We start from the raw sequence: 16,099 nt of genomic DNA on the forward strand, positions 1-16,099 counted from the left end.
CATTAATCTCTTCCATGTGACCAGTTATCTCTTTGGGTGACCAGCACAATTTCCATTTGTCACCAACACACAGAAACTCCTCTAGAAGGAGCCTCGACCGGCCCACTCCACTTGGAGAAGAGGCAGTATATTGAGAAAGAATAGAGAGGGAGAGGAGCCAGAGCCAAGAGTGGGTGTCGCTTAGAATCACAGCGCTTGGACATAAAGAGACCTTTGAATCCATCCAGTGCAATCTCTCGTTTTAAAGATGAGAACACCGAGGCCCAAGATGTTAGTAACTTGCGTGAGGCCCTGTGACTCCTTGATGCAGAGACAGGGCAGGGCGCAGGCTCCAGGCCCGGGGCCAGCCTTCGCTCTTCTCCACACTGTGGAGTCATTTTCTCCCCCTCCCCCTCCCCCTCCCTCTCCCCCTCCCCCTCTCAGCAGAGCGCCTCCTTCTCTTAGATGGGAGCCAGACACTTCATGCCCAGTCTGGCGGTGCTGATGCCACAGCCGTGCATTTTATTTCTTTGCTTTATTTATTTATACCCAGCCTTGTTGCAAAAGGATTTAAGGCCACTTGTAAAATCGCAAACAACAGAGCAAGGTAAAATAAATTTCAAATAAGTGAGAAAGATGAGACAAAGGAATAAGTAGCTTCACAGCAGCTTTGCCCGGTACCATCCTGCTAGGGCTGTTGAGCGCCCAGCCATGAAGTCCGGGTGACGTCCATGAGGCCTGTGCCCACAGCCCCTCTAACTCAGCACTTTGACAGGCTTTTCTCCCTGGCTGGTTTTAGCCCCCCTCTCCCTTTGTGGTCAAGATGCCCTTGAAGGTCACTTGGAGGGACTTGGAAATTCTCTTTAGTGGGTGACATTTGTAGGGTTGATCACAGTGGTGATGGTGGCGGTGGTAAGGTTGTTGTTAAGGCAACAGGCGAGAGAGAAGCGCTTGTTGTTACTCAGACCCTTCAGACCCTTCTAGCTGTCCCAAACCAGTGTCCTTCTTGGCCCCTTTGTTACATCCCTGCAGGCTGGGAGGAGACTGCTGAGTGTAGCCAGAATTCACGGCCATTACCTTGACTTCTCACCACCCCCTGATCATCTTTTATCCCTTTTGCACCATGCTGACTTCTGCTCAAGCTCTGATCTCTCTGTTTGGGCAGACCAGCTCCCTGGCTGCCTTGACTTCTTTGTTCAAGGGACCCAGGCGTCCTCCCTGCTCTGTGGAGCTCCGCTTCCCCCTACAGACAGACAGGCTTTGCCTCACATGCGCTCTCCCGGACTCCCTGGGCCTTGTCCCAACCCACCACTGGTTTGGGTGTCTTCTTTGGTCTCTTTCAAGATCCTGGTGCTGCAGAGTGAATCAAAGCGAACCCCGGCAGGAAGCCCAGGACCCATGACCGCTCCCATCCCTCGACATGTTTGGAAACGTGCATTTTGTGGCTGTTGTGGGAACCGGCATTGATTGGATCAGAGGTGCTAAGTGGTCTGCAAAGCCTAGGACAGTTCCGCCCAGGGAAAAATTATCCCCCCAGAAATGCCAGGTGCATCCCTGCTGGTAAACAGCGATAAGAACTCAGATACGCCTGAATGTTTACAGTCATACGGTAGCATCAGAACAGCCACACTGCAGATTTCTTGGTTTGTGCCAAGAGTTTAGTGGGAGGAAATCACTAAATTATTTTTATCTACACACTGTGGTTAGAAAGAATTACATTCTGAAGGGTCAGGCCCTGCTGGGAATTGTTTATTTCGTTAGGCCGAAGTCGCATGGCTGGCCGGATCAAGCTGTGGCTCTACTCAGGTCACGTGTTGCCCTGCGTCTGGGAGCCAGTAACTTCTCAGCCTAGATGGGCACCCCGGGGTTGGTGAGGGCTTCATGAATCGCCAGGACGGCCTGTCACATGGTGCCATCAGATCACCCCAGGCTCCCGAGGTGGTGCCGGTGGCTGGCACAGCACCCGTGAGTTGTAACTGGTTGCACTAGGAAAATCTCTCCAGACGTTTTTTTCTGCAACAGGCGAAAGAACAGAGCACTCAAAATTAAATAGCCTATTGCCTCTCTTCAAAACCCACTGTCGTGCTCTTAGGCCTAAAAAATAATTTTTGAGGAGCACGTACGTGGCTCAGTCAGCTAAGTGACCAACTCTTGATTTCAGCTCAGGTCATGATTTCACGGTTCATGGGTGCGAGCCCCACATTGGTCTCTATGTTGGCAGTGCAAGGATTCTTTCCCTCTCTCGCTGCCGTCTACCCCTCATGCTCTCGCTTTCTCTCTCTCTCTCTCTCTCTCACAAAATAAACTTAAATAATAATAATAATTTTTGAGCACACTGTCTAAGACAAGTTCGCTAGCCCTCAGACCACTAAAAACTGCTGGCCCGCTGATCCCTGCATTCTTTGGCTTTGCTGTGGACTGGCTAATTATTTCCTGATCTCTCCATGCATTATCTAACATGCTTTGAGTGCCTGTGATGTGCCAGGGCTAAGACAAGGTCTTTGACTTCAGCTCTTGAGGGTGTAGTGGAAAGGGTAGGGGGGAGCGGGGGCAGGCCCAGGGTCAGTGCAGAGCCCTGTACGACGCACTAAGTGGACACGTGCTTGCCGTGTCCTGGGAGCACCGAGAAGGGGACTTGAGCGCAACCTGGCAGAGGTGCAAGGTGACAGGATCTCCTATATCCCAGATGTGGTAACATTTGAACTGGGTCTTGAAAGAAAATAAAGAGTTAACCAAGGTGAAGAACGAAAGGGTGGATTCCAGGGAGAGAACACTGTGCACCAAGTCACAGAGGCATGAAACAAAAGACTCTCAGTATTCCAGTGTGGCAGGAGGGGAGATGCCGGCGGGGGAGGGGAGGGGGGTTACCAGAATAAGCCAGAGCGCCCGGTGCCCTGGAGACAAGCGCTGTGACAGATTCCTAGGGGCTGATTCTTCTGCAGCTCAAAGACATGAGAGGCCATTAGACATCCCTCAATGCCACATGTCAATCAAAATAATTAAAAGCAAAAGAAGTGGAAAGCTGGTTCATATATTCCAACATCCATCTAGCTTTCCTCCCCCCAAAAAAAGCTTTTGATAAAATAAGATGAAGCACCAAAAGATGTGTGTGTTCAATAGCAGGACATGAAGAGAGTAGAGTGAAAGTAATAAAAATAAAATAAAATGTTAAAAAACTCAATCCCTGCAAAAACCGAGTGATTGCTAACTCTGGATAGCAGAGCATTACCTGGGTTCAGAGTCTGACAAAGTTCAAGTCCTAAATTCAGGTTCTGCCTTTACTAACTTAAGTTTTAACCTCTCTAGACTTCGATGTCCTCTAGACATTGGGGGTGATAATACCAATCTCATCCTGTGCTTGTGAGGATTAAACCATGCCATCCCAATGGTTTTTATTACCAGCTTGTTATTTGTTGCTTTTTAAGATACTGACCTAATCCAGGGCAAGCAACAGATTATCATTAGTGGAATAAAGACAAATCACAGGTTAGTTAATACAGTAGATCCTAGAAATAAAAGAATTCCTATTCATTTATGTTATTCATTGGACAGATGTCTACCACCCACTTTTTCATGGTCAGGCAAGGCACTGTGTGAGGCTCAGGGACTAGAAGAGGAAACCAGACAGACCAGGTCTCTGCTCTCATGAGGCTCATAATCCGGTGTGAAAAAGAGTATGTGTTACGGGATCCCTTCCTGAAATCTACCCATTTCAGACTCACCCAGAGGCATGCTCACTGTGGACTGACCTCGAGCTGGTTTGGCCACACAAAACTCATAGGTTCTTTTTGGTAGGCAATAGTTGCCACTGTAGAAGGTTGTGGAAGGTTGAGGCACTGAGGACTGCTTCTCCCCCATAACCCCCCTACCGGGTTGTAGCGAATTCTAGTGTCACACTGAAGGCTGCCACAGATACAGCGTTTGTCAAACAAACGTGTATCAACCAACCAGTAGGAAGAAAACAATTGACTTAACCTACTCAGTAACCTTGATGAAGTCCCAGCCTCCTCTCCTTTGAGGTATTCCAACCTTACCTTACACAGAAGGTTCACTCAAGGCAGTTGCAAGAATATTCTAAACACAGGTCTCTGTTTCCCTGAATCAGCATCATTCTGTCATCAACCCTCCTACTTCCCCTGGCTGCACAAGGCAGCCTCGAGTGCCGTCCCTAAGGGTGAAGGGACAGGCCTCGCTGTATTCAAACACCCTGTTTATTCAAGGGTGGGAGGGTCTCTAAAGGTCTTTAGCCAGCCATGTATCTTGAATACCTCTAACTTCACCAAAAAGAATCCATTTCTAGCCTCCATGATAGTAAGTCCCAAGTTTCACTAACAGAATTCACCCATTTCTTATGTTCAAAATGATCAAAATATGGATAGCAAAAGGACTTACAGTAACCACCTTTGGGGTTTGTTGTTGTTGTTGTTGTTTTATTATGTTTTTTACCTTAATTCCAGTATAGTTAATATGCAGTGTTAATGTTAGTTTCAGGTGTACAGGATAGTGCTTCAATACTTCTGTACATTACTCAGTGCTCATCATGATAAGTATACTCCCCATCACCTATTTCATCCACTTCCCCTGAAAGTAGTCACTTTTGGAGTGTGACCTCTCAGATTAATACTAGTTGCCCAATCTGGACTTTGTATTCTTTTTTTTTTTTAATGTTTATTTATTTATTTTGAGAGAGAGTGTATGCAAGAGGGGGAAGGGCTGAGAAAGAGAATCCCAAGCAGCCTCCACACTGTCAGTGCAGAGCCTGACATGGGGATCGATCCCACAAACCACAAGATCATGACCTGAGCTGAAATCGAGTCGGCTGCACAACCGGCTGAGCCACCCGGGTGCCCCTGGACTTTGTATTCTTGGTAGCATGTGAGCTGATTACCCCTAGAGGTAAAACCTAGACTAACTGGCTCATGCACAAGAGAATACCAGTTATTCTCAAGTACTATTTTTTTCTATTTATTTTTACTCAAGTCCTTTAAAGCAAATTATAGACAGTGTTAACGATGTTCCATTTCTCTCTCCTATTCAAAAGGCATGATTCCCAGTGCTGAGCCGGGCAGGAGGGCTGGATTATATCCAAAGTGACTATAAATCCTGGATTGTTCAGGGAAGTCACACAATGTATACCTGTTGCTCTGGGGCCCATCCATTTAGCACTCCCTTTCACTTTCAGAGGTGTCCAGTCAGGATAATGAAGTATATGGTTACTCTATTTATAGAAAATGCAGTAGCACACAACAAAGAGAACATACCCAGGAGAATAGGGTTTGATTCCTGTCTCTACCACTCCCTAGTAGGCAGGCCTCGGGCAAATTGCCTCACCCTAATAAATCTTACTTGCCTCATTAGTAAACTGAGAGTAATACACTTGCTTGCTCTCCATCCATAGTCATTTTTCTTAAGTTTATTTATTTATTTTGAGAGAGAGAGAGTATGCATGCAGGGTAGGGGCAGACAGAGAGGCGGGGGGAGAGAATCCGGAGCAGACTCCATGCCACTAGTATAAAGCCCAACGTGGGGCTCCAACCCACAAACCGTGAGATCGTGACCTGAGCTGAAATCAGGAGTCGGACACTTAACCAGCCAAGCCACCCATGCATCCCCGTAGTCCATTTTTAAGAGAGATACCAGTTATCCCATGGATGTGAATAAACTTGGTGGAGAGAATGGCACTAACAAGAGTTAGGGGTTATTCCTGTCCTTAAAGCCAACATTGGTTTATGCTTTGATTTGACTCTGGCTTGGGGGAAAATTAGCTTTGGAATATAGATCATGTCTGCTCTTACACTTGTCTTCCTATAGAATGGAGAGACCCGTGTGTAGCTTGTTTCTTCCAGGGAAGCAAGAGCCATCCCCTTACTGCTTGGGCATTTACTTTTCCCCTTAATTCCATCAGAGAAGAGAACATGAGCCTTACAAGTAAAACCATAAGCCCTTCTTTGGCCTTAAAGTGCATTAATGTAAAAAATTTCCAGTAAAGATTCAATGTACCCTTCTTTATATGTGTAGAACTCTTGAAAGTTTGAGAAGCTATCGTAACTAGTGAGAGCCAAAGGTGAAAGGCCCCACATGAGTATACCACCTTGTTGATGCCTAGCCGGGACAAAGGTTCCCATGGCAATAGTCACAACCAAGGTGGGGATAGGGTGGGGTGCCCCTCCCCAGCAGAAGTACTGTTTTGCTTAATAATGTAGAATTTTGTTTCTTCAAAATTAAAATTGATTTTTTTCTTATTATGAAAGTAATACATTGTAAACACTGCCCAAATTTCAGGAAATATAAGAAAGTAAATATTTTGGTGTAAAACTTTATAATCATGTTTCTATGTGTATGTGTTTGTCTATGTGTTGTACATGTGTATCTGTATGCATATATCTTATATGTTAAAAAATAAAAGTGGAATCCTATTATAGACATTGCTTTGAAATCTGCCTTTTTTTTTTCGTTTAAAATTGGTGTGGACACATTTCACTAAATATAGATCTACATCATCATTTTTATAGCTTCCTAGCATTCCATGGAATAGATGTGTCAGCAATTTACTTCACCAGTGCCTGATTGCTTGTTATTTGGGTCTGGTTAGGGGCACAATATCTACCCCTTTCGGTGTAATTTTTTAAAAATCAATACAAGATATCTACTCCTAACACACGCACGCGCGCGCGCGCGCGCACACACACACACACACACACACGCTTCTCAGAATTCCACCAGGGGATGATTCATTTATTTATTAGCTGGTGGCCTTTGCATTTAGGTGGAAAGACTTCTACTAGTTGAAGCATAGGGCAGGGGGAGCCGGTCAGCAACAGGACACAGGGCAGCTCAAGGTGGGAAGCCAGGCCGCTGCATCACAAAGAGCCTGGAGCAGGCTCAGTTACTTGCCCAGTAACCTCCTCATACCCCAGAGCCCGGATCTGCTCATTCACCGAACAGCACTGCTGCCGGGAGCTTCTGTCCTTTCATAGCCCTTCAGCTGCGAAAGGGCCTAATCATCAGAATACTCCTTTCAAAAAAGAAAGACGTGCCATGCAGGCGTTTGCATGTGGCGCAGCCAGTAACAACTCAGTATCACGAGCTCTGCCACCGAGTGAAGCTCCTTGGGAACGTGTCCAGGAGCCCTTGAAGAGCACCAAGTGCCATGGGGCATCCAGGGGAGCAGCCTCTGGGCTTTCCCTGAGAAACAGCTTACACTTAGCTTGTACAGGAACCTAGCACACTTGATGGTCTGATGTCCAAGTTTGGCAAATTAGCACTCTGGGCAAGACTATGGAGGCAGGCCCTGCCAGTAGAGAGAAGTGACACCAGAGTGCAGGAAAAGGGAAAAGGCACAACGTGGGGAAGCCGAGGCCCCTCTTGTGCAGGGGCAAATCACCCTGCTGCGAACTGCAGGCACTACCCATGATGACGAGGCACTTAGTTCAGGGAGACCAACATTTTTTTTTCTTTATTTTGAGAGAGACAGAGAGAGCACAGGTGAGTGTGAGTAGGTGGAGGAGGGCAGAGAGAGACACACAGACAGAATTCCAGGCAGGTTCTGCACTGTCAGCACAGAGTCAGACTGTGGCTTGAACTCACGAACCATGAGATCATGACCTGAGCTGAAATCAAGATGCTTAACTGACTGAGCCACCCCGGCTCCCCATTGACCAACATTTTAAACGGCGGAATACAAGAGAAAGTGTCAGAGTGTCTTTTACTTAGTGAAGATAAATGTTATCTTTTGAAACTCTGGTCACATCCGGGTGCTCATGTTAGGGCAAAGCGTAAAATTTGTGACTTCAGGTGGATCAGGGTCAGGAAGTTTGAAGGCTACAGATGTAGGACTCTGAAGTCATCACCACTTTACAGCAAAGTTTAGAACGGAATGCCCTGAACAGTGATCTTGAGTTATTAAAAAAAAAAAAAAAAAAAAAAAAGGATCAAATAATGTTCAAAGTCTACCATTTAAGAGGACAAAGTACAGTGAGATGAAGATCTTTTGGAAAGATTTCAGTTACAAAGTGCCTCCAATTTTTTTTGAAGATTTAGTGTTTTAAATTTTAAATGGAAAGCCTTTCTACCTTCTCCCTAACTTGAATCACAAACATAACTTTTAAAAACACAAAATCTGAGGTGCCTGGGTGGCTCAGTCAGCTAAGGCTAAGTGTCTGACTCTTGATTTTGGCTCAGGTCATGATCTCACGGTTCCTGAGTTCGAGCCCTACATCAGGCTCTGTGCTGGCAGCATAGAGCCTGCTTGAGATTCTCTGTCTCCCTCTCTCTCTACCCCTCCTCCACTTGTTCTCTCCCTCCCTCTCTCTCTCTCTGTCTCTTTCCCCCTCTCTCAATAAGTAAACTTAAATAAAATAAAAACAAAATTTGACTGGAGGGGAAGAAAAAGAGAAACCCGAAAAATTAAAATAATTAATTAAAATAAATTTTAATTAAAACACCAGGTCTGAGATACATTTAAGGTGAAGGCATTCACCTTCCAGGTACACCTAATAAGGTATGCATATATCTTTGTGATGGGCGTTAAGAGGAATTTCACTCATTCATTCAAAACGTGTAGTGAAAACTCACAGCAGGGCTTCTATGCTTGGCTAGGCATCAGCCTTCAAGATAAAGGAGACTTGGGATTGTCCCTCAAGGAACTTACAGTCCAGTAGTCCAGTTCCAGTCAACCCACATGTAAAGCCATTTTGCAAATTGTGTACAATACGGCTAAGGCTGGTTGAAATTGATACTCTCCTAAAACCCTAGGGTATGTGGCCTCCGAATGTGTACAGCCGGCCCCATGGCTTTGGTCCTGAATCCACATCAAGAAGGATTAAGCCAAAAGCCAGTCCCAGATACAATCAGGAAGGCTGGCACAGTCCCTGTAAATCCAGGCAAAAGTGAAGAGCCCTGAGCTGGGTCTCAGGTCCTGACCTGAAAGTGTGCAGGACAACGTCAGGGGCAAGAACCCAGCTGCTGGCATGCTTATCTTGCTTTCTGTCTCCTGTCACCTCAGGCCTCTGTCTTTTTTTGGCTCTATCTTTTTCCTGACCAGCTTTCCATATATCCGGGCCATGTTTTGAAGACCTTACTGGTCCCGGACCAGCTTCCTCCTCTGTGTATGTACTCAGATGCAGCTCCCTTCGCTAGGGGGAGTCCAGATGCCCAGAGTGTGAGCCCAGGGTCCCAACTTTGTCTCCATCCACGCCATCTTCCTCCTGGATGTACTGTCCTCACCTGCCTTCCCAAAACCACTGTACCCATCAACACAGTACTACTTGGCTGGTCTAGGGTAGAACTACCTCTGTTAAGCACACCAATACTAACTACAAGTTTCTGTTAATATCCCATATCCCTCTCTTCTACTAATTGGATAATTTAATTTTGATTAATTTGATACTTTTGCTAATTCGATATTACAGATTCAGTGGTCATGCCTCATGGATTTTCACAAGTTCTGATTTTAAATCTGTCTTCCCTAAGTATACCAGTGCCTGTCAAACCACGTGTTCTACTTTTTGGCTTACGAAAAAACGGACTCTATGCTCCAAGGAGTCACAAGTTATGTGGAAATATTCTACGCATTTTGTATCTTGTAAGCAATCGAGTTTTCTTGCTGAGACTGTTCACATTTACCCAGTCCCCGTATTCTTTTTAGGCAGCATGGATGCAAATGTCATGTGGTCTCCAAAACAACCTCAACTAAACCAGTCAGAGGGGCCACCTGGCATCCCCCCAACCAAGAGCCTCTCCAGTCACCAAGAGCTTGTGGATTTGGTTGGTCCTCACCATCTCTAGGCTGCTTTAGACACTTTGAACGTAAAGTCCACCTCGACACCCAGCTTCCCTGGCCTTTGGTTCTGTGTTTTGTAGTGTTGTGTTTTCAGGGAGGAAGGAGGGGGAGAGAGATTCATAAGGCAGTGACTGAACACTCGAGAACTTTGTAATCTTCACTTCCTGACTGTCACCCCTCCTGCCTTCCCCATTCGGCATCTCTGGTCATGGCCCTGAGACCAGGGTTCCCGACCAATGTTCCCATTCACCCTTTCAAGCCCTGTGGCCATCTGCAGGAACTCACTACCACATCCCCTCGGAGGAAGTGCCCCAAACCTGCAATGAACTAGTTCACAATGTACCACACAATAGTAATATCATTTTCTGTCAAGCCATGAGTGTCCACTTGCCACACACAAGGAACAGGACAGCGGGACCCTTCGTTTGGTCCAGTGTTTTCAGTGGCCTCTGCTACAAGAGAACTCAACAGAAGCATGACTCGGAAACACAACTGTTGAAGAAGATATCCACCAAATAGTGTGCTAAGCCAAATCCCTCCTACAATGCAACACAGCACAGACAGCACACCTTACAAATGTACGTGACATGATGCCCAGTGTGGCAGACCTGCTGGGACATTCCACGTGGTCTCCTCCTCGGACTGGGATTAGATGAAGAGCCAGGGATTACCATGCCGGTACACTAATCAAATCAAAGAAGGACAGGGTGGAGGTCATTGCTTCCTATTGGGATAGTAGCTCTGGAGTACAGATGTCTGAAGCTCCCAGGTGTGGAGGGAAACCCTCCTGTGTTTGAGAGTTGCAATCTGAGCCTGCTACAGAAAAACCACGAAGACAGGGATTTCTGGGAAAATCTAGTGAGATGATGTGCTTTTATAATACATCCACTTTTGTGGCCTTTTTAGTTCGATCATTATGTGTTCTGGAGACATGATAGAGGCAAGGAAGAAAGGCCAGGTTGGGAATTAGGAGACCCAGTGTTGCTTATAATTTGCAGTGTGGCCTTGGACGTGGTTTGTAGTCTCTCCAGAATCTCAGTGCACTTGTCTAAAAATGGAAATAATAAAGCCCGACACTTTGAAAATGCTTTGTGAATATAAAACACCACACCAGCACTCTCTGAGCCTCGGTTTTCCTCCTTGGTTGAATGGGCCCTGCCCATTCAGGGTGTTTCTGAGGATCAAATCATATAATGTGCATGTAAACCATGGAGTTCTATGTGAAGGACACAGCTCACAAAAGTTCTGGTGTCACTTTGTGGGGTCAGTTGCCAACCCAAAGGCCAGGGCTGGTTTGAGACTCACTTTGCCCGACCTGAATGGGTCAGCCCTTCCCACTCCCCCCTCCCCCACCCCAGCCTTCTTCCTCCCCAGCTCCTTCCTTTGTCTGGTATGCTTTAAATTACCTTTGCTCTTCCCTTTTGATCTGTCTGGCAACTGCCCTGTTTCACTCCAGGGGGGCTCCATTTCAGATCCCAGAGAAACCCTGTCTATATATAACTTGTAAAAAAAAATGTGATTTCCTTTGGGAGGAAAGTGAGAGCTACCATGTGCGTTCACGTCCACCATCATTATACTGGTGACCCCCAGAACAGGAGACGCAACATTTACTCTCCAGAATAAACATGAATATGGCCCAAGGCTACAGTAGCTTTTATAAACAACCTGTTACTACTTACTGCTTTTCTCTAAACTCCTGGAGTGGGGAAGTGGCAACATTTTATTCTTCAAATCAAAGACAGGTGATAGATAGGGATGATAGATAGATAGATAGATAGAGTGGACCAAGGAAGAATTCCCTGAAAATTTAAGCAAACAGGCATTTACTTGGGCAATTAGAATTGCAATTGAAGAGACAGATTCAAGTAGAATCTGGACCATGTTCTGAGGACGACAAAGAGAGGACAGGGCTGTATACTCAAGGCTGCGAGTAGAGTTCTCATTCAGATCCTCTATGCAAAACAGGGATTGAAACTAGGTTAACTGGGATTGGTTGGGTTCATATGCAAATAAGGGATGGAAACTTGTTTGTTGCAAGGGCTCTTTTGGAAGTGAAGAGTGAGGATGATTCTGGTGCCATGATGAGGGGGAAGTTAAGTCCCAGCTGAGGGCTTGCAGCTGGCTGAAAGGTTTTTAAAAAGTTCACGGTTCCTTTGAGAAGGACGTGCACAAATTCCTCCTCCCTTATGGCCTCCTGACCCCATTTTAAAAAGAGACTTGCTTAGTTAGGCTTGCTTGCTGTGTTTTGAAATCTTTGACAGAGAGGTAGATAGATAACATAGATGGATGGATGGATGGATGGATGGATAGATAGATAGATAGATGATAGATAGATAGATAGATAGATAATGGGAGGAGGGCTTGAGCCCACTCAGCGATTTAAAATTTTTCACTCTGGGGCGTTTGGCCGGCTCAGTCAGAAGAACATGTGACTCTTGATCTTGGGATTGTGAGTTCGAGCCCCAAGTGGGGTGCAGAGACTACTTAAATGAATTTCTTCTTAACTTAAAGTCAAAGTAATGTAAAATTTCTCACTCTTACATCTACGCCCCAGTTCTCTTCAATTCAGTTCTCTCGAATCCTCGCATAACTCTAAAATTTTATCTGGTTAATTGTCTTGGTCCTAAAATGAGACCATGCTTAATGCATTCTGGGAAAGAAATGGAAAACCTTGTTAAATAAGCGATTCAAGCATTCCTTTTTATTTTGCCAGATGAAAATAGTTTATTCACTGTCACCAAAAGAACACAGACTGCAGTCCCGATGAAGGAGAAAGATTGACCCAATCAACCCTAGACTCCAAGGAGACAGGGAAACCTTTCTCAGGACCAGGTCAAGAAACGGCCCAGGGACACTGCCCCCTCCGTTTGCTTCCTGTGTGGCTCAGTGATCTCAAGGCACGGAGCAGGGAACTTGGAAGTCCCTTTCCTGTGTCCTGAAATCTCCATTCAGCACGCCCCTTTTTTTTTCTCCTGTGGCATTTGCCAACTTTCAAATTCCGATGCTCCTGCCGTCACCCCCAGATGTGCACCAAGGCCTCAGCATTTGCAAAGTCTCTCAAGTCAATCTCTAAGTAAAAGATGCTTCAAGGAAGCACCCAGTTCCTTCTGCCTAATAACTGCAGTGTGTCATGTGACACCTGCCCCTCCCCCACCCACCAATTCTCTCTGAAAACCCCCACCCACCCCACCAATAAACTAGGTTGACGTCTGTCCTTTATCTGCCAACATCTACATTTCCTTCAAGGTGGTAATCTTTTGCTTTTGTTATTGAAGTTCTGCTTGATTCTTAATTGTTACCCCATAGCTTTGGAGCCTGCATAAACAGTTAACAAAAACACGGCGCACGAGGCAGCCGTTTCGCTTTCTGTGCTTGTTGTTCTTGGCACCGGGTCAGTTCTATGAACTTCTGGTGTCCAACTGGTAGGACCTGAAACTCTGTGTTTAACAAGTGCCTGTAGTCAAAACAGTTGGCGTGTGCAAGCTCGGGCCGCTGGTACTGCTGCGGCTGGTCAGCCCGGTCCTGGACTGTGCAGAACACCGAATCACGTTGCTGCGTTTTGGGGCTGGGCTTTTGTTGTTTCGCTGTTGGGTTTGTTTTTTGTTGTTTTCTTTTTTTCCCTTTTTTTTTTTTCCTCTTTTTTGTGATGGCATCCGTGCTAATCTGGATCTCTTCAGGTTCCAAAAGTACAACATGTTTACAGTCGACGTAGAATCAGATTAAGTTGGCAGCCTGAGTCTCTCTGTAAGTGGTTTTAGTTTACATTTCTTCTGCTAGCAGGATGTTTTGCATAATTTTGCTGATCCTGGGTTATTTATAGACTTTTTTGAAGAAACGGGATGCATGAGAGTTTTCTGTTCTAACTGTGGAAAGTGAAATCCGTTTCTGCAGTGAGGAGGGAAGGCGGCCGGGCATGTTCAGCAGAGGATTATTTTAGCTCTTGAAAATTAATTTCTCCTCGAGGTCACTTGATAACATTCCGGAGCCTACACTCCAAGCCACTGACATCAGATACCCTGATGATTGTCTTAGGACGTGTTGTTTTCCTTTTAGTCGGTCAGAAATGGAGCAAAATGAAAGTCATGATGCCATTTCCTCTGGGGCGCTCTGGGAAGGTGGATGCAGTGATTGGGTATTGTTTCAAACGTCCGAAGTGGGTTTGCGGGGGTTGTTTCGTCCCACCCTCGGGCGCTGTGTCCGCTGGCCACCGCAGCAGCCTGCCCAGAAGCCGGTTGGCAGGACCCACCGAGAGCCTGGGGGAGGGGCAGAGGAAGGACAGCCGCCGGGAAGTTGGTGGCTATTCAAGTTTGTCCTCATCTAAATGACAGCGATACTCAGGTGTTTATAACATTAAAAAAAAAAAAAAAAAAGTCATCGACTGCAAGATGGCTTAGTGGCTAATGCATTATCGGTTTGATCTTCTAGCCTGGGGGTAGCACCTTCTGGTAGCACTTTGGCTACCCCCCCCTGTGGGGGGGGTATGAATGGAAGGAAATCTGGGCACGTTCGAAACCACTACGCCAGGATGAACACTGTGTGAAAGGGTTTCCTATAATATTTACTAGAACAGTTGGCTAAAAATTGCCTTGCTTTGCCCACTGAATGGCTGTGTGATTAAATCACCCCTTGACAGTGTACCTTGAGCCCTCCCATCTCTGCGCCGGCTGCCTCCGGAATTTGCATGGGTAAGTAGCACGTTCATCAGCATAATGAGTGTGGAGTCCCCAGTCTAATGGTCCAGGAGAACGCCGTAATTGAGACACTTCATTGTGCCTCGGGTTAAATATTTTAAACCAAACAAATCGAGAAGGAGGGAGAAAACGGGAAACATCGTTTGGGCCGCGTGAAAGGCCTTCTAACTGGAGAGTCCGCCCTGATTGGGGTCCTTGGGCCCCTCACAGACAGGTCCACATCTCCTCTCACCTCCACCATCATCGACTCACACCCGCAAATGAAAATGGATGGTTGAGCCGGAAATTTCCGAGGTAGTGAAAGTGACATAGTTGTAACTGCTAAGTGCTGCCAAGAGCCAATTTTCTTCTTTCTCTTCCATGTTTCTCTCGTCGATGGGAGAGTGGGTTCTTTTTTGGCGTTGTTTTTGGTTTGATTTGGTTTGGTTTTTGGCCTCCACTAACCTTGCAGAGAATGGCGATGAGGCTGTCTTGCTTTTGGTCCTTGAGTGTGGAGTGTGCCCTCTGCTTCCTCACGGTAGCCCTGCCGCTCTGGTGAAGGACAAGTTAAGCCCTTTGGTCCCAGCAGAAAAAGACTCGTACAGCGGGGCTGAGGAGCTGGCACTCAGGCCCAGACATTTACCATCAGACCTTGGCCTCCTCGCTGCCCCATCCATACCCGCGAACTGCACTGCTGATGCAGGAGACCTTTTGTTCTACTGTGATTCTAATCTGCCCCCAAGGATGCGGCCCCTAGACACTTCCCTTTTCCTCCTCCTGTATTAAGGTTGAGCTAGGATTTGAGGCTCACCTTTTGGAGGCCCCGGGTTTAAGGCGTGTGTTGGTTTGTGTGCATGTCAGCCAGCAGTGATTATGGGGGCTCCTGCCCTACTGGGTAAATAAACTCATGGCCAGAGTGACGAAGAGACATGAAGGAACCTACCTACCTTTACGACAGTGTTGAAGCAGGATGGCAGTGATGACAGAAAGGTTTCCCAGTCATCGTGACCTGGGGCTTTTGCATTTGAATTAGCCAGACCCGCCCACTTCAGGATCCTAGAGAAAATGAAGGCACTGCTATTTGCCAGCCTCCTAGACTTTGTTGTCCCTCCCAGGCCCTCCAGACATCTGCCCGCCAACAGCTTTCAAATACCCTCCTTCCACGCTTTGGTTGCCTCTGCCGCTCTGGAGAGAGCTGTGGTTGGATTGATAATTGATCTGTGTCTGGGCCTCTTGGCAGCATTAGCATTTGTGGGTCCATCTTCTCTCTGGCCCCCAAGGAGTGGTTCTGCTGGGCCCCACACTCAGTGGGAAACCCAGGATCTGTTAGGGTCCTGCAGTCTGCTGGAAGGCCAAGGCATCCGGGGCAGAACTTAGAGATTGGGTGGGTCCCTGGCCAGAGGCAAATTTGGGCCAGATGGTCTGAGTTAGTTTGTCAAACCTGTGAGGGTTTGGTGGCTCTCCACACTCTGGTGGCTACCTCACTCTGCTATTGGCCCACTCATCCCCAAGGTCTTAAGCTTTTCTGGAACAGCAGTAATAACATATAGATTAGGCAGAACCCCCAAAAGTAAGAGGCCGAACAAGAAAATAAGCCAATGGAAGGAGTTGGTTACTCCTTGGCTGTGGCTTAGTCACCCTGTTTCTGACCAGCCCCTTGTGCACCTGC

General features: G+C 46.6%; 1 protein-coding gene across 7 annotated transcripts in view; it reads left to right on the forward strand.

The window, feature by feature from the left end:
- ATXN7L1 (ataxin 7 like 1) overlaps positions 1-16,099 on the forward strand; it is a 247,649-nt gene that overhangs the window by 156,474 nt on the left and 75,076 nt on the right. Inside the window, exon 1 of one of the 7 annotated variants that reach the window (XM_047841283.1) lies at positions 13,051-13,504. The exons of the other annotated variants lie outside the window; for them this stretch is intronic. The gene's annotated coding sequence lies outside the window, so the exon portion shown is untranslated. Of the gene's footprint in view, positions 1-13,050; positions 13,505-16,099 lie in introns of those variants that run through there. 7 annotated transcript variants of the gene reach the window in all.

The sequence above is a fragment of the Prionailurus viverrinus genome, chromosome A2, assembly GCF_022837055.1.
Source record: "Prionailurus viverrinus isolate Anna chromosome A2, UM_Priviv_1.0, whole genome shotgun sequence".
NCBI lineage: Eukaryota > Metazoa > Chordata > Mammalia > Carnivora > Felidae > Prionailurus > Prionailurus viverrinus.